The sequence below is a fragment of the Cuculus canorus genome, chromosome Z (genome assembly GCF_017976375.1).
Source record: "Cuculus canorus isolate bCucCan1 chromosome Z, bCucCan1.pri, whole genome shotgun sequence".
Lineage (NCBI taxonomy): Eukaryota > Metazoa > Chordata > Aves > Cuculiformes > Cuculidae > Cuculus > Cuculus canorus.
The window spans coordinates 43,717,727-43,735,648 of NC_071441.1; the positions used below are offsets into that span (position 1 = coordinate 43,717,727).

Here is a 17,922-nt window from a genome sequence, read left to right on the forward strand (position 1 = left end):
AAATTCACCTTTAAAGTGGTCTAGAATCATGGTAAATACATTCTGCAAAGGTACTCTGAGGGTTACCTTTAGGGATTCAAATATGACTCTTCTTTAGAAAAAATGGACAAATTTTACCCCATCTGAGTATTTGTCAGAAAATATTACCTGTTTCCCATTAAGGAATGTCTGCTAAATAAGAGTCAAACAGAGCAAATGCTGCTGCCTGCGCTTTCAAGAAGCAGAATAAAAACCCAAAAAGCAAATACAAATGTTTTTCTGTAACAGCAGGAGTTACAGTCCTGCATTACGTAGCGGGGCTGTTGTTTCTGTCAGCTTCATTCAGTATTTTCATATGTGAGCGCAAAACAAGCTTGTATGCACGTGACACCATACCAGGGCCTGCTACACAGTTCAATTAAGATTGCACTCCAGTGTTGAGAAAACTCCCTTTCAGGAGATTCCTTTTTTTTTTGGTGTGGGTTATCCTATATACATTGTAAACACTACCGGATGTAATTCAGGCAAGTCAGCCAAAATGTTAACTTCCTTGCCTAGCTAATGCTGACTAGAGATCACTTCTACAGTCACAGCGGCTAAGGAACAGAATCTCATTTTATTTTTATTTGCTGCATTTTGAGATGCAGCTGCAGTGGGATGGAGTAGCACAGGGGTGTCTACAGCTCTTTAGAAAGACAGCACGATCTGGAGAATCCTCACATGAGCAGATGGGGTAATAGAAATACTCCTCCCTGGTTTTTGGCTTCAGTAACACAAAAATGATGCCAGTTAGATAACTGTAAGCACAGCATGGTCCATGTGTTTCTAATTGCTGCTCTGTATAGTAATAACTCATGTATGACCACATTACTCCTAATAGGTCCCTTCATGCGTAACTTGAAGACTTGCCTAAAGAACACTTTAAAAATGTTAATTTTACACTGTATCTGACAAAGATTCAAACTGACCTTTCAATATCGCCTGCACACAAATGAAATGGGAAGAAAAAAAAAATCTGCTTTTTTTTTAAAATTACTGTTTAAAAGTACAAGATAAACTCAATTTTTCATTTCTGCTTAATCTTTCACATTGAAGATTTTCTTAGAAAACTTTATTTACTGTTCTGTGGGATCTTTTCCTCCAGAAGAAATGAAAACAAGATGAACAAATCTATTTGGGATGCAGACGCAGTATGTGCATGCTTATGAGCAGCTGCAAGACTGGTGAAAGCAGGGGGAGGAGAAGGGAATGTAGCCTGGAGTAGCAGTGCAGGAAAGACAGAAGCAAAAAGAATCGTCACAAGAGCTGCAGTGTTCCTTGGTTTTCATTATTGAAATCACCGTTCTTCAGTTTGCGTTGCTTAAGCAGATCCTAAACTACACAGGGATGCATATTTCAAAGAATGCGCACATAGGGGTGGGTGGCTGATTTTGGCTTAGATTACCTGCTTTGCTGAGGTACCCATGGGGGAGATCAGGTGATAAAAGTGTTAGTCGTAGTTAGAGTCACTTACCACAGTGACTGCAAAACCCCTAAGAAGAAAGAAACTGCAGATGATAAAGGAGAAGCAGAAACTGATGATTATATGGCTCCATACGAAGATCCGATTAAGCTCACTCTAAAAACTAATGTGCAAAACTACAAACATTGCATTTCTGCAGAACAGGCTATAAACCAGATCAAAAACACACAATCTCCTTCCTAAGAATATATTTGTTAGCATAGATCCCTCATGCTTATACAGAAGTACTATTTTTTTTATAAAAAAACCTATTTGCTAAGAAATTGCAGAGGTACTAACCCTCCAGTACATGAGAGTATTTTGCTGCAGCTGGTGACAGAACAAGTCTGATTCAATTTGTAAGAGTATGGTTTGGGATTACATCACTTGATGCCAACTTCTGTGATTTTGTCATTAGTTTTATAAAACTCATGGGATTTTCTTGAAGATTAATAATATGAATTCCTCTAATTAATCACAACTCAAAATTCTAACTAAAAGATTCTTATGCCTTTAGAGATAAAGAAAAAAATGTTGAAAGTGTGAGTGGGTGCAAAATTAAACATCTTAAAGAAACTAAACATATGCTCTGAATCTGTGCTAGTATCTGACAGGTAATCTAGGCATAGTGAGCTTCCTGGTGTCTCCGTGTAAAAATGTGCAGTTGTGTAGTTGATGATCCACATTTCTGAGCAAATTCAGCACAGAATTTCAGGCAACTGGATTTTAACAGCCTATTTCTCTTTCACATATGCTACTCTCTCAACAGTCTGAGCTCCTTTATTCAAGAGAATAAGCATCTGGAAAAGCCATGGGAGAAATAGCTAACTATATCTGAAACCTGCACCACCATTCTCACTAGGCTGACTTCTTCTTACTGCCTGACCATAAGAACAACAATGCTAGCTTACACAAAAAAAAAAACCAAAAAAACCCCACAAAAAGAGCTAGACACTACAACCCATGTGTGGTGATGGATCAAGAAGAGTGACTCAGACTGATGCACAGTACTAGGATTTCTTTGGTTCTGCCAGAAACTTAGCTCCAGGGTCCATATGAGTAGAGTTACAATACAGTGCTTTCTGATACCTTCAGTGAAAATACTGAAATCTTGGGATATGGACAGTCTGTCTGCTCCTGCAATAGACAGTGGATGACAGTGCAAATGTAATAAACATGCAGCAGATTTCAAGTTCAGACATGCCCTTATATTTAGTTTCATACCAACAGCCTCTTCTTTTATGTGGCTGGGAAGCCAAGGACTGCCAGTGTTTGTTTTAGGGCGTTACAGGTATTGGAAATACCGGTTTTCACAGCATACATTTGAGAACACAAAGGCAAATGAAAGCCTTATGAATTTTTAAAATACTTTAGCAAGGCAGATATTATGTTTTTAAAGTCCAGCATCTAGGTTGTAGAATAATTCTTTCGAAGTCTTATTCATAAAGAATTCTTACGAAAAACATTCAATGTTTCAGAGTGAAGAACTGTGATTACCTAAACATGACAGGGGATTTCTAATATAAGAATATTGGCATAGGGAACAAACTGCAAGACAATTTCAATGCAGTTAAGGCTAGTCTTCCTCCAAAGCATTTTGCATTTTTCTGTTAGGAAAAAAATCCAACACCAAACCATGATATTCACTGAAAATAAAATCAGACAGTACTTTCTTCCTCAGAACCCAATTCTGCTTCAGTTGAAGCCAGTATATCCAATAGCAGCAGGATCTGTCTAACCAATGGGATAACAAAGAGGTTGTATCAGTACATCACAATCTTATCCCAGAAATGTTTTAGGATTTGCTTTATCAGTATTTATGTGATTAGTGTGTTGATACAATTTCAGTTTAATCGCTATTAAAAGCTGCAATAAGATAATAAATAAAGCACGGGAAAAAGATCACCATCTGTGTTCATTTCACTTAAAAGGACAGAAAAATGTAGGTCTGGTGAGTTAGTTGGTTTGACCAGTTGTTAAGTTTGACCAGCTGTTAAAACTTGGTATTAGGCAAAAGTCTTATAAAATATTGTAAATCATAGGACAGCAAATCACAATGTTAAAACTGTCTTAGACAGGGATGATCACACTAGAAAATACACTAGAAAATACAATATTCAGGATTTCATCTCAAGTCCTATCTTTTCAGCGTATGGGGGAGAACAGAGAAGTACCCATCCGATATTGAGAGAGATAAATATAGCATTTAGAGATATAGACATAACCATATATCTGACAACAACAATACTGCTCTTCTGCCAGTTATTATTTCCCTTACTGGCATAATTGCAGCTAGCAGAATCCAGAACAAACATAATTTCTGAGTTGTGTAATATACTCTGATAGTGTATGCTCTCTCTAATGGAAATTCAGTGTGTTTTCCATACTTCTGAAAATCAGAAAAAAACCTCCTCAAATTGATAGCGATAACCTCTTGCATTTTCAATTAATGCTTTAGATACACCTGTCAAATTGCTTCCAGTCTTGCTTGGCAATCTTCAGGACTGGCATAGCAGTGTCTTTTCACAGCCTAGCTATCTGTAGCCCTGAGTTTTGAAGCAGAAGGGATTATGGATGCCAAGGAAACTAGATGACCACTCAAGTAGCCATTTTAAAAAAAATATTTTGAAAGCAAAAGAAAATAAAAGATTCACCAAAACTTCATAAGGAAGTTGTAGCATGGTTTTGGCTACTAAGTTTCCAGTTCTGGCACTCTAGAAATACCACAGTGTACAACCACTACGAGTATAGAAGAATTTCCGCTCTGCAAATTTAAGTGGTTTTTATTTTTCTTACCATGGCAGTATTTAATTTTGCCATGCTGCTTCTTACTTCCTGAAAGCAATGCAGATACAAATATTCTTAGATTTTACTATTTTATTATTCATTATTATTTAAAAGCCTTATATCGAATCGACTAAGCAGGCTCTGCCAGTACGTGAAGTATTGCTTAATTTCACCTGGCTCATGGTCATAATTAATAAGCAGGGCTAAATTCTAACAAAAACTTCGAAATGCATGTAGATTATAGCCCCCTTGTTGAGGGCTGGTGGAAGAGATATGCAGAATACTATGCATCTTGCAGCACTCAGTTCAGCTGCTTGTAGAGATCTGAACAGTGAGCAAAGGTCTTGGTGTGCAGGAGTGCTATCGCAGCCAAATTCAGCTTTCCAGAAAACCCTTTAATTCGGAGTTGTGTGTTTTAAATGGCAGAGAGTATGAATATGAATGAATATGAAGTCGTTTGCAATAGAATTTATTACCTGTACTGAAGCAGAGGTAAGAGGCAATGTTTCAGAAAATACAAGAGCAGAGCCCATACAGGCCCTCTGGCTCTGAAATCATTACAATGTGCCAGGGGATCGCTGGTGGAGATTTCAGCAGCCACTGAATCCCTGTGTACATCTATCAACACATGTGTACAAAGAGTTTTACTTTAAAAAATGTGTTGCAATAAATAGCTACTACTGTATATGAGGGTATATCATTTTTTGTTGGCCGAGAAAGCTAATACTGAGATGTATATAAATGACCCTTCTAGTCAAGAATTCAGTGTAAACTGAGTAATTCTTAGTTTCACATGTTGAAAGGGGATAGAAGTAGAACTTGAAATAGGCACAGTAATTGCTAGCAGGTTCTTACCTTTTATACTACTAGTAACATAATTATATAAACATTCTTCTTCTGCGTGTGTCACTGTTTAGCCCCGATCCAGCTAATTTTGGCAGCTAAAACTGTGCAGCTGGACTCTCAATTCCCTTCCCCTAACCTCCTGGGAAAGGAAAATGACAGTGAAAAACTTGTGGGTTGGAAACTAAAACTATTAATTAAACAATAATAATTAAAATAATTAGAAAGTGGTAAAATATATACAAATATATGACATCATGCCCCTACTCCACCCCCCCATGACTATAGGTCACCACGAATACTATAAAGCTGACACGAAAGAATGGATCCATGGCTAGGAGGGAGTGGGACTCAGTAACTGGATTCAGGAAAGCACAGATCTGGGATCATAAGCAACAGACAGATGTGGTTCTCACTGGACACTGGCCATCGCAGAAGAGGGCAAGACCCTCATGATCTCTCAATTTTATACAGAGCATGACGTATATGGGATGGAATACTCTGTTGGTCAGTTTAGGGTCACCTGTCTTATCTGCCTCTCCTTGCAGATGCGGCCCTTTTTTTGCCAGCTTGAGTATGGCCTTGGTTGCTATAGAAATAAGTATAAGCATTGGCCTTTCTGCATACCAATGCCCCATGTTATCGCTTTAGAGAGGTACACTGTCTCAAAAACACGTGATTACCTGAAGTTACTTGAAGCAACTGAGTTAGAGTCAGAAACTGATCCTACTTTAACTCAAACCACAACAGTGTGCCAGCAGAAGGTAAGAGGGCATAGTCTCATACTAGCAATGTCTTCCTGATGAGCCTTCCTAGAATCATGTGCATTTCTTTGTTTGCATTGGTATGTACATAACAAATTATTAAGAAAGAAGGACCTATACCAGGTTGCAGAGCTTATTGGACAGATGCTCTGTACTTCAGTAGAATTGATCTGACCCTTTCACAGAATGATACTCACAAAATAACCCTTCTTCAAGTTTCCCTTCACTGACATCCACACTAAATGATGCAAGAGTGCCTAAAGTTAACTACAGAAAATTAAGAATTGTTTATTTCCTTTAGGCTTTACTGACTGAAATTGTGTTTTGTTCCTGCCTCTAGTATCCAGCAAGAAAGTCCTCTAAAAATTAGTGCACCACCACAGCATGAATGAGCAACTAAAATGAAATAAACCAAAAATCAACAATACAAATGTTGTCTTCCTATGGGCATGTGTCCCTCTCCCAGGACTGTATCCTGCTGCAAGGCTGAGTTCTCAGATTGTACCCAGGCAATTGGCTTCGTTTGCCCTGCTGGCTGAAGCAAAAGGCCAGATTCAAACCCACAGCGATTAAACAGTATGGTTTGTGCAGCCACATATGAGGGTAGTTGGGCAGGGCTTGATGGCAAGAAAGAGGAGTGGAGGGGCTTGGCCAGTAGTCAATCTCATACACTTTTATATCAACTAGACACTCTGCCATGACAACTCGGGGATCACAATACCTATCTATGGTGGCCATGGGAAGGGAAAGCATCTTCATGAAGTTCTGCTTCCAAGCATGGTCATACAGTCTGTGGACAACTCCAAGCACCTAGAGATAGAAAGAGCTATTATCTCTTGAAACAGCTGCTAGCTCTTGATTAGTGTGCCCTAGATGAGATATCCAAGGTAATGGCTCTCTGGAACCTCTGTTTTCTCCCCAGGAGAAGCAGCCATCTATCTATCACTCCCCTCAGCAGCTAAATTAACAAAGGACTGACAAAAGCAGATTACTTTTTCCATAACGGAAATCCTTTTTTTTTTTTTACTCAGGAACTGTTTTCAAGGAGCCTTATATGTATGCGTATAGATTCATGCTCTTGTATTTTTTTTTCTCTCAAGTAAGACTCTGATCTTATGACTATCATGATTTGTGTGTGTGTCTCAATGTGAATTTTGACCTTAGTCGTCCCAAATGTGTGGGCACCATTTGCAATAATTTCCCCAAATTAGTTTCATTTTTGCACTGACTACACTAAATGTACATGTGGTCCTTAGTTGTATGTAAAAGCCCAGCATGTAGCAGTACAGTGTTTCCTGCTTCATCACTAGAAATTACCTTTAGAATTACATTCCTTTAGAAATTTCTCTAAGCAGGACAGGAGGGTAATCAGTGCTTATATGTCACAGCGTCCTAAGTTTCAGGTACTCTGTTAAATTTGTCCTGGGTGATATTTATACTTGGATCATTGTAGAATAATTTTACACTGATCATCTTCTTGCACATGAAGAATTTTTGGAATCCTAAAGCTTAGTTCCTCATGATGTAAGAGATTTGGATATTAATTCCAATGGCATCTCACAAAGAGACAAATTCCAGCCAGGGATAAATGACTGCTCATCCATGCTAACTTTAATGGGATCTGCTCTGCTCAGCAGAGAATAGGATCTTATAAAAGGCTAAAAGGCTCTTATTTGATTCTGCACCCATTTGCAAAAGTACCTGTTGTGTACTTCTCTTGAAGCATTATTGAAACAGCAAACAATGTTAACTGCTGCAAAGAGAACAAGAGCATCAGAAAAGAACTTATGTTAATATTCTTACTGATAAAAGAAACATTTCAGAATTAGTAGACAAAACTCTTATCTCATGAACAAAAGGTGCTATAATTTGTAGTAGCCTGTCAGTGGGAAAAGCAAGTTTTGATAACAAAGCCTTTTTTAAAAATAATGTACTTCCTAAAGGCTCTTATAAAGAAAGTAGTATAATACAAATAACATAATTGCTAAGATATCGATACGCTAGCTGCAAAAGAAAACTCCTATGCCTTTCTAGAACTACGTTTGCAAAGTCTAAGAATCTGTTCATCTTCTAACCTTCTTGAAGGCCCAAATAATTCCCTAACTGGTTCAAAAATTTCAAAGACATCTGAATAACCCTTTCAAGCCTTGTGCCAAAAATCGCTTCAACATCTTGCAGAGGTGACTTAGTTCTGAAAATATGCACACAGCTAGACAATAGTGAAGTGCAAGATATCCTCTCCAAAGTTCTGGGCTAGAGATCTAGAGCTACAAAATCTGTTGCTTTCTCCCCTGCCTTTCTTTTCATCAGATAGCTTATTTTCCTTGCCTGTGATTTCCAGTAAATATGCCACTGCAAAACACTACCTCCTCTTGTGTATACGAATATCTAAGTCTATCACACTAGAGCAGTGTGGTGTAGAGTAACAACCAAGAGGGAATAAGGAAGTAATTTATTTTTTTATTCAATATCTGGGATAAAATTCATGCTTAACTTTGAATTGGCTGCCAAACATCAGAAAGGTGGTACACTAAAAATAGGTAAAACAGATACCTCAAAAATCTAATGAATTGTTACCTTTTTTAAAAAAATCTTCAAACTTGAAAGCACCACCTGCGTTCTTTCAGACAGAAAACTCATTATTCCTTCCTACTCCTTGGTAATTCTTGCATAATTAACTGACTAAGTGTTAAAGGTTAAAAACTATAGCTTGACAGCTAAACACAAAACTGCTTTCCAAGAACCAGCTTGGAATGATGAAGCAGCACTAACATGTTACCTTTTTTATTACTTTTAAAAGTAAATAGGAGTACTGTTAGTCCTTGACAAGCACATACAACCTGCACAAACTTAAGCCCACAGCCAGCTCCATTCGAGAAAAAGCAGTTTCTATGCCTGTACTTTGATAGGAAATTCTTGGGGTAGGAGCGACACTTAGAGGAGAGGAGAGATTACACACTTTGTCAGTGATTTTTCAAATTAGGTTTGGACATACGTGTGTGTGTGTGTGTGTGTGTGTGTGTGCGCGCGCGCGTGCACGCCTCTAGTATTACTTTAAAACAAGGCTTACTGAGTTTGGCCCCAGGTTCTGCTGCTAACACCTTCTTAACAGATTTTAGAAAACAAAGTGCAGTTTTCTCAATCATTATTCTACTGCCGAAGCTTGTACTCCTAACAGACATCAGATCCAGATTTCCTCCTAGCTGCCTCACATTCTTCATTCAAAGACATTATCTGGCATCTGGAGAGGATTTTCTTGCAGGATGCAACTGTTCATTTTGGTGTCATCCCCATGTCTTCAACCTGAAACCCTGGAGACACTGAACCTAATTCTTTCAGATTAGCAAAACGCATTTTATCTTGGGTCTCCTGAATGACCTCTGGCAGATTTCTAATACTTTTAGGCCTGTGACCTTAAACATTTTTCATTTTCTCCAGACAGGCTGAGTAAGCTCACTCCCAGGTGAGGCTGAGCTCCACCTCCTTAAAGATCTGACTCTTTCTCTGACACATTTTACAATAAACAGGGTAGAAACTATTGGTCTGACTGCTTTGAAACATTTAAAGATATGCCAGAGGGTCTGCATTTTGCAAGTGAAGTCTGATCTCTTTTAGAGACAACTGGAGCAAGTTCCACACAGCTGGCTTGTGCCCTCACTCCAGCTAAGCAGTTGGCAAGGCTGGGGTGTTGAGCTGGTGCTGGTGTCCTGACTGAAGAGTTGTTCCTTGCAGGTCTCTGACACCAGACTTGTTGCAGGATTTTCCCCAGCCCTGCCAGCTTCAGGCAGCTGGGGCACTCCGGAGATGTGCTTGCAGCAGCAGAGGTAAGCTATGCAGGGACACCTCTGCCTGGGCAGCTGGGAGGATCTCCTTCTGGAGGCACCTGGACATTCCTTCCACTCCTCACAGGGTCAGCCGACAATTAAGGTCTGTCTTTCTCTCTAGCATAGCACCTGCTGCTGCAATGCTGCAGAGAGGGAGCCATTCACCATCCCCTGCTACCACCAGCACACTGGGCCAAGCGGAGAGCATGGTCATGGAGCTGGACAATCACTGTCCAATACGGCTGGACAGCTGGGAGGAGGACAGCTATGTGATGCCATGCCTGCACCAGTTCTGTTACTCATGCACCTGCAGTGGGCTGAGAGCAAGCCCAAGTGCCCCTATGCAAGAGGAATATCCTCTCCATCACACACATGGTGCAGGCAGACGACAACTTTTAGGAGCATGGTGTCACACCATCTGCAGTGTCATCTATCACTGGCCACCACACAGGAGGAGCTCATGGCCATTCAGCTGTATGCAGCTCTGCAGCAACAGAATGGAAGCCTGGGGAGATGAAGCCTTATAGCAGTCCTTCCTCTGCCCCTGTTCCTATCCCCTGGGAGCAAGAAGAGCCCCAGCAGGAGCCCGAGGAGGCTGTGGCACCTGCTCCCAGACAGGGCAGGGAATGCTCCCCAGGGGTCCACAGCAACCCCTAAAGAGGAGAACCAGCAGCCCCAAGGCCTTTTCTCTAGCCCAGAAGAAGCCACTACACCAGCAATACTACAGGAACACCCCAGACGCTGCCCAAGCCAGGGCTGGGCCAGCAGCTGGGGCATGCACTGGCCTTCAAGTCCTCTCACCTCTCCAGCTCCTGTTATCAGGCAGAAAAACAAAAGAAAGGCTTGAAAACTGAAGAAAAGCCTCGGTGTCACTAAAAGTGTAGGTGGCATTGCTGTCCCCACCCATGCTGCTTTCTGCTGCCTTTTCCTGGGGCTATGCCCACCATTTCCTCTCATTTGAGTAACAGGACTAGAGGCAATGATTGTAAACTGGGAAGTGGCAGATTTAGACTAGACATAAGGATAAAATGCTTCAACACCAGAGTGGTGAGGTGCTGGAACAGGTCACCCAGAGAAGTTGTGGATGCCCCATTCCTGGAGGTGTTCAAGGCCAGGCTGGATGGGGCATTGAGCAGACTGGTCTGGTGGGAGATGTCCCTGCCTGTTGCAGGGGGGTTGGAACTAGATGATCTTCAAGGTCCTTTACAACTTAAACCATTCTATGATTCTATGATTGTCCTTAGCAGAGCGCCTCTGCTTTTGTACAGGCTTGTTAGCCTGCTTTGACTGCCATGGGGCTGGACCTGTCCTTGTCAAGTGTATCTCTCATTACAAGTGGTTGTTAAATAAAATTTACTTTCAAGTCCCAGAAGCAGAAGCTCAGGAAGGGGCACCTGATGGTTCATCAGGGATGCACAATCATAGAATCATAGAATAGTTTGGGTTGGAAGGGACTTTAAAGATCATCCAGTTCTAACCCCTCTTTGATGGGCATGGTCACATCCCACTAGATCAGGCTGCCCAAGGCCCCATCCAACCTGGCCTTGAACACCTCCAGGGGTGGGGCAGCCACAGCTTCCCTAAGCAACCTGTGCCAGTGCCTCACCACTCTGATGGTGAAGAAATTCCTCCTTACGTTTAGTCTAAGTATGACCCCTCTCCAGTTTATACCCATTGCCCCTAGTCCTGTCACTACAAACCTTTGTGAACAGTCCCTCCCCAGCTTTCCTGCAGCCCCTTCAGCTGTTGGAAGGTCACTATGAGGTCTCCTTGGAGCCTTCTCTTCTCCAGGGTGAACAAGCCCAATTCTCTCAGCCTGTCCTCATAGCACAGGTGCTCCAGCATTCTGATCATCTTCGTTGCTCTCCTCTGGATCCATTCCAACAGTTCCCTATCCTTCTTATGTTGAGAATTCCAGAACTGGGCACAATATTCCAGATGAGGTCTCACAAGGGAGGAATAGAGGGGCAGAATCATCTCCCTCAATCTGCTGGCCACGCTTCTTTTGATGCAGCCCAGGATACGGCCGGCCTTCTGGACTGCAAGCGCACATTGCCGGCTCATGTTGAGCTTCTCATCGACCAGCACCCCCAACTCCTTTTCTTCAGGGCTGCTCTCAAGCACATCATCCCCCATCCTGTACTGAAATCGGGGATTGCCTCGACCCAGGTGCAGGACATCGTACTTGGCCTCGTTGCACCTCATAAGGTTCACACGGGCCCACTTCTCCAGCCTGTCCAGGTCCCTCTGGATGACATCCTATCCCTCCACTGTGGCAACTGCGTCACTCAGCTTGGTGTCATCTGCAAACTTGCTGAGGGTGCACTCAACCTCACTGTCTGTATCATTGATGAAGACATTAAACAGCACCGATCCCAGTACGGATCCCTGAAGGAGCCCACTTGTCAAGGATCTCCACCTGGACACCGAGCCACGTCCCTCATGCGCTACCACTCCCCGGAGCCCGCAGCCCCCGCGCACCTCCCCTCCCCAGGGGGCGATCGCGAGGCCGCCCCGCCCCGCCTCCCCCTCGGCCGCCCGCGGACGTGGCAGGGGCGGCACTGGCTCCCCGCCGCCGCCATTTTGGAGGCGGGTCCGGAGCGGGCGAAGGGCGCCCCGCAGGGGGAACGTGGCAGCGCGGGGCGGGTGCGGCGCCGCGGCGGCTCTCGGGAGCTGTAGGCGGTGGAGGAGCCGGTGGGTGCTGCGGGTCGCGGCCCGGGGGGCGCGGTGGGGCTCGCGGGGCCTGGGGGGGTGCCGGGTTGGCGGCTGGCGGGGGCGGAGGAAGAGGAAGGGGCTCGGCGGGCGGTGGCCCCGAGTCCCAGCGTCCCGGTCGCCTCACAGTAGCGTCAGCGCAGCCCAGGGGGCCGAACGTGTCCTGGGCTGCATCCAGAGTGGCGTGGCCATCGCTAAGGGAGGGATTCTCTCCCTTTATTCCTCTCTTGTGAGACCTCATCTCGGGTATCGTGTCCAGTTCTGGAATCCTCAGCACAAGAAGGACATGGAGCTGTTGCAGCGGGTCCAGAGGAGGCTGCAAGGATGATCAGAGGGCTGGAGCACCTCCCATACGAGGACAGGCTGAGAGAGTTGGGGCTGTTCAGCCTGGAGAAGAGGAGGCTCCGAGGGGACCTTATAGCGACCTTCCAGTGCCGAAAGGGGCTACGGGAAAGCTGGGGTGGAACAGTTTACAAAGGTTTGTAGTGGTAGGACGAGGGGCAGTGGGTATAAACTGGGGAGGGGCAGATTTAGACTAGACATGAGGAAGAATTTCCTCACTGTGAGGGCGGTGAGGCACTGGCACAGGTTGCCCAGGGAAGCTGTGGCTGCCCCATCCCTGGAGGTGTTCAAGGTCAGGTTGGATGGGGCCTTGGGCAGCCTGATCCAGTGCGATGTCCCTGCCCATGGCAGGGGGGTTGGAACTAGATGATCTTTAGGGTCCCTTCCAACCCAAACTATTCTGATTCTTGCCCCCGGTGGCACACCTGGCGTGCACGGCATTGGCCCTCACTGGCATCAGTCCTGGAGAGCTGCCAGGGGATCTCTGACTTATTCCTCTACTTCTGAACCACGTTTTCTTTCCAAAGGGCACCGGAGGCTCTTGTCCTCCCTGCTGATGAGGAGTGCCTTACCTTGAGGGGGGTGTCTTGTAAGGTGAGGCTGATGGGCTGTGACTGCAGATCAGAGTCATCATAGCGGGACTTTCCTGCCTTTGTGGCTGGGCAAATGGACCAGTGCTTCACAGAATTTCCAGCTGGCTGGTCTTGATACCTTGCCTAGGTCATGTTCTGGTCTTGTGAGTCCTCCTCTGAGTGGCCAAGTTTCCTCCGGGCACTGTGTGGAGAGTTTGAATGCTTGGCTTCAGGGCTCCGTATTCCCGTGTTGCAGCTAAGGGTGGAAATGCTGGTCCTGGTAAACCCCTGTGATTTCAGCTTGATTTACTGGGATTGACAGTAGGCATCCACACCCTTGAGGATCTCTTGGTATCAGATAGCAGTGGTGCTTCAGGAGGTTTACTGGTTATTTAATGCACCTGGAGGCATTGTTGACATTATTTGGCTATTATATTATTTATTTTTATGGTCATGTGAAAAAAAAAATAAAATATTTCTGTTGGTGAAAAAAACCCCGAAAGTGCTGCAGCTGTTGCATCACATCATGTGATCTAGCTATTGGTGCAGATTGATAGAATGTACATGATTTTATTTGGCTGTTTCTGGTGGTTTAATGTAGTCGTATGTAACATTGTGTACTAGATCAACAGTTCTTTAACTATGGTCATCAGAGACCTGGCACTAAGCGGTCTGTGGAGCTATGTAAACATTGTGGTATTTAAAAATAAATACTTGATAGTAAAGGAGTGTGTATGTTTTTGGAACAAATCTTGAAGGCTGAAAATGGCACTAAATATGTAGGAAACAAAATAATTCTTAGAGATTAGGAAGCTTTTAGAACAGTGGAACTTAACCTTTTTTTTTATGGTATCTGTGGCCTTTGATAACTTCATCTGCAGTAGTCTCAAGACAACGCCAACCCCTTCTGGCATGCCTGGAGTTCTGAGCTATGTTAGTGCTGTGTTAGGTCAGTCATACTGGATTCTGCTTGGTATACAGGTGGTTTTATTTTTTTAAAAGAGGAAGAAAAAGTGATGCAAGTGTTATGATTAGTATTATTTATGCTGTGAATATGAAACGAGTATAGGAGAGTTCTCTTCCCCCTGCCATTTTCTTTCCTGATTACGTCTCTATAAGGCTTTGGACTTCAGAACAAGTAATTTAACAGCAGGTCTTTGAACTGATGATCCCTCTATGCTCTTCCTTTAGCTTCAGGGAGGCTTTGTTGTATGTCCTCTTGAACCTGCCTGCAATTAATGGAGTCTGAAGAAGGTTTTATGCCGGAGTGTGTGCTCTCCCATTCTAAAATGGAATATACCAGTGAGGGATTTTTTTCAAATGAAACTTAAGTATACTAACAGTTCGACAGTTTTTGTTTTGCTTTGAAGAGTGTGGTCTTTTTGATTTATGTCAGCTTCACTCCATCTTTAATAGCTGAAGGTTTTTCTTTTGCCAATTTATTTCTTCTTAGTCATTCTGGTTTTAATCTCTCTTGTTTGAATCTCTATGAGTTCCTGGGCTTTTTTTTTTTTTCCCCTGTGTCTTCTGTTGAATAGAAAAGGATATGCCTTTGAATTTGTCTTTCAGTTAATGCAACCTAGGATGTAACAGTTTTCTTTAAAGAGTTGTTGCACTGGGAATGGCTCCAAACAGTTTATTTGTTCAAATAAATAAATTACTGCTCTAGACTCTGGACAATTGTCAGCTTGTGGTTAGTCATTAACAATATGTGTGACCAGTACTGTTGCACACAATTAAAATAGTTATGCCTGTCTTGATTAAAGAGGAGTAGTTTAGTAACATTTCAATTTAGTATTGCAGTGGGTTTTGTTTCATTTTAGGCTCTGTTTAGAGAGTGGGTTTGCCTCTTAGGGTTCTTAAGTATACTGTGGTGTTTTTTTATTAGCGGGATCATCTACTGAAAACCAAGAAGAAGTTAAAAGAAGGATGACTGAAAATATGTTCTCACTGTAAATTCTGAAGTGACTGATTTCTAGATCATGTCTTTTTATTCATGTGAAATTTGCTAACTTCCATTTGTAGGTAGTTTTATATTAACTGAATTTCTATCTTTTAGAGTAGTAACCTGTGGAATGCCTTTAAAGTATGGTTATGGTGTTAAGATTACTGCAAAGTATTAGCACAAAGGTAATAACTACCCATTAAACTTAAGTCAAAAGATTAATAATTTGCCAGTTCAGCCTTTTAGTTTCTAAATTAAATTACTTAATACCTGCTTTTAACATGAGCCCTGTCAGAACTTTAGCTTCTTTTTTTTTTTTCAGTCAGAACTTTAGCTTCATTTTTCTTCCTGTATACACAGGCCTTGTATTTGGGGATTAGATTAGTGGCTGAGGTTCAGTTCTTAGGTTAATGGATGAGATTTAGCTGGTGAGAATCAGTAAAATATAGTTAGAGTCAACTGAGGGTAGGCATCGTGGGTATACTGTATTTTCTTTGTGTAATGTTGTGGTTTAACATCATCCTTGTGCCTTCTTTAGTACTGACATGAGGAGGGGTTATGATCGCACATCGGTAGATGGCAGTACTGCTCTTGTTTTCACCTATGCTTTAGTTTGCTGTTTGCAGTTTCTCTTTTGTCTCTTTGTTTTAATAATATAAGAATTTCTAGTTTGCAAGAAGGCACAAAAGTCCCTTCCTTAAGAAGTTAGGCTGAACTTTCATGCACTTATGTGTTGGAATATAAAGGATTGTTAGTATCATTTCTAAAAAAAAAAAAAAAAAAATCACTAAAAAGACTGTCCAGTTCCACAGCCAGTAGTCAGTAGCAGGAAGTTGGAAACCCTCATTGGAAACTTCGTTGAAGACTGAACTCTGTTAAAATCTGTGGATTATTTGGGCTTTTTCCCTGCCGTCTTCATCCACCTCAGTTCTTCCCAGTTTCTTACATATAGCTGGTTTCCAGGGGCCACTTAGATTCAAGTTTTAAACTATATCCTATAGGATCAGCTTTAATTATATGTGATGCTGGATTCTTCAAACATACTGAGCTATTAGCTTCTAGATACACCTATTTTACTTTTTGCTTTCCTTTCCTTCTGTGTATTCCCTCTTCCCATGTCTTATCTTTCTCCTTAGCCTTACTGTTTGGGTTTTTTTTTAAGTTCTTTTCTTCTTTTTTTTTTTTTTTTTTTGTACAACACATGCGATCTACACCTGGCTTATGCTCACAATTCAGTGTACAGAAAGCTGTTGTTTATGCAGGGTTCATGTCAATCCCTGCCAGGTCAGGACTTCACATTGAGATTGATGGTTGTGTGAGGGGATGAGGAAACTAAAGGGGAAAGAATATAGGCAGCATTTAGGCCTCAGGGTTCTCTAACTGGCATGCAGGTGGATAGATGGAAATGGAAAAGGATAAAAGAAGAAGTTGAGAGTAGGAGAAAAATACTACAGGCTGTTGTCATTGTGCATTAAGTGAGAGAATGGAGGAATTTGTCTACTGTTACTAAAGAAAAGGAAAAGGTAGGGAGACATCTTTTCCCCACCTATCAGCAAAAACCCAGTTGATCATAGTGAAAATATATGAAAGAGTATGGGATGTATTAGGGTCAAAGGATAAAATTTAAGCCAGAATAGAAGGGAGATAGTAGTAGGCTTCTGACTGGACATCCCTGTGAGGGCATCTAGTTTACTGGGACACATTGCCTACACTGTATCCCTGGACCTGTGAAGTCCAAGGGAATGGACATAAACGCTACATCTGGCAGCATTTCCCTCTCAAGCTTCCGTCTTTTGGCCAGGCTGGATTTGCAGACGGTTGCCTTTCCCAAAGAGGCTTACAAGTGAGATCAGAAACTGTGAAACTACTGGGTTTTTTTTATTTTCTTTTTCTATGCAAAATTTTGTGTTTGTTTTTTAATCATATTTCAGCAACCGACATAATTTTTGCAAATTTGGGATTCTTGTTTCTGTTTAATGCTCGCCTCACTTTTCTTATTGTAAAGGTCATAGGGTTAAAGCAACTACAGAGTTGCTTTTTACATTTGTTATATTTACATTTCTACTAATCACTAACTTTCCAGATGTCGGCTAGGTTACTTTTTGAGCTGTTCACATCCCCCTCTCTCAACTTTAACAGCTCTATGAAGCTTTAAAAAAGCTTTATACAAACTTTTTTAAAAGCTGCTCTGAAGACAGTTTTCAGTCATTCTACATGTTGGTGGTATTTATTTTAAGTAGTAAGCACATCTCAGCAGTTTTTAATCATGGCATTAGGTGAAATCAAGCAGCAGTTTAAAATAGACTTGACAAATTAAAATGTTTCTAGGAGGTTTTGGTCAGTGATTACTTTAGTTGCACAATGGAAAATTCTTTCTTGCTTTGCAGTGTATAATTAGAAGAAGAATGACTTTAGAAATTCTTCTAAGAGAGGGAATGTAAACTGCTGTAGCTTGATTAAAAGGCAGAATCTTAATGCAAATTCTTCTGCATAGCGAGCTTGAACAGAGGACTTTCTAAGGGATGATGAGATGTGATGTACTTATTCAGCAAGGACAGTCTGTTCCACACCAGGCAATTACTGACCCTTTAATTCTATCTGAAGAGAAGCTTTTAAATGAGTTGAAGAAATACTCACAACCTAAAATTCTTCT

General features: G+C 42.1%; 1 protein-coding gene across 2 annotated transcripts in view; it reads left to right on the forward strand.

The window, feature by feature from the left end:
• Positions 1-12,257: 12,257 nt before the first annotated feature.
• The window catches only part of PRRC1 (proline rich coiled-coil 1), a 31,235-nt gene continuing 25,570 nt past the window's right edge, over positions 12,258-17,922 (forward strand). The window contains exon 1 of one of the 2 annotated variants that reach the window (XM_054053505.1): positions 12,258-12,392. The gene's annotated coding sequence lies outside the window, so the exon portion shown is untranslated. Of the gene's footprint in view, positions 12,393-12,560; positions 12,889-17,922 lie in introns of those variants that run through there. The other variant, XM_054053504.1, reaches the window with a different exon arrangement.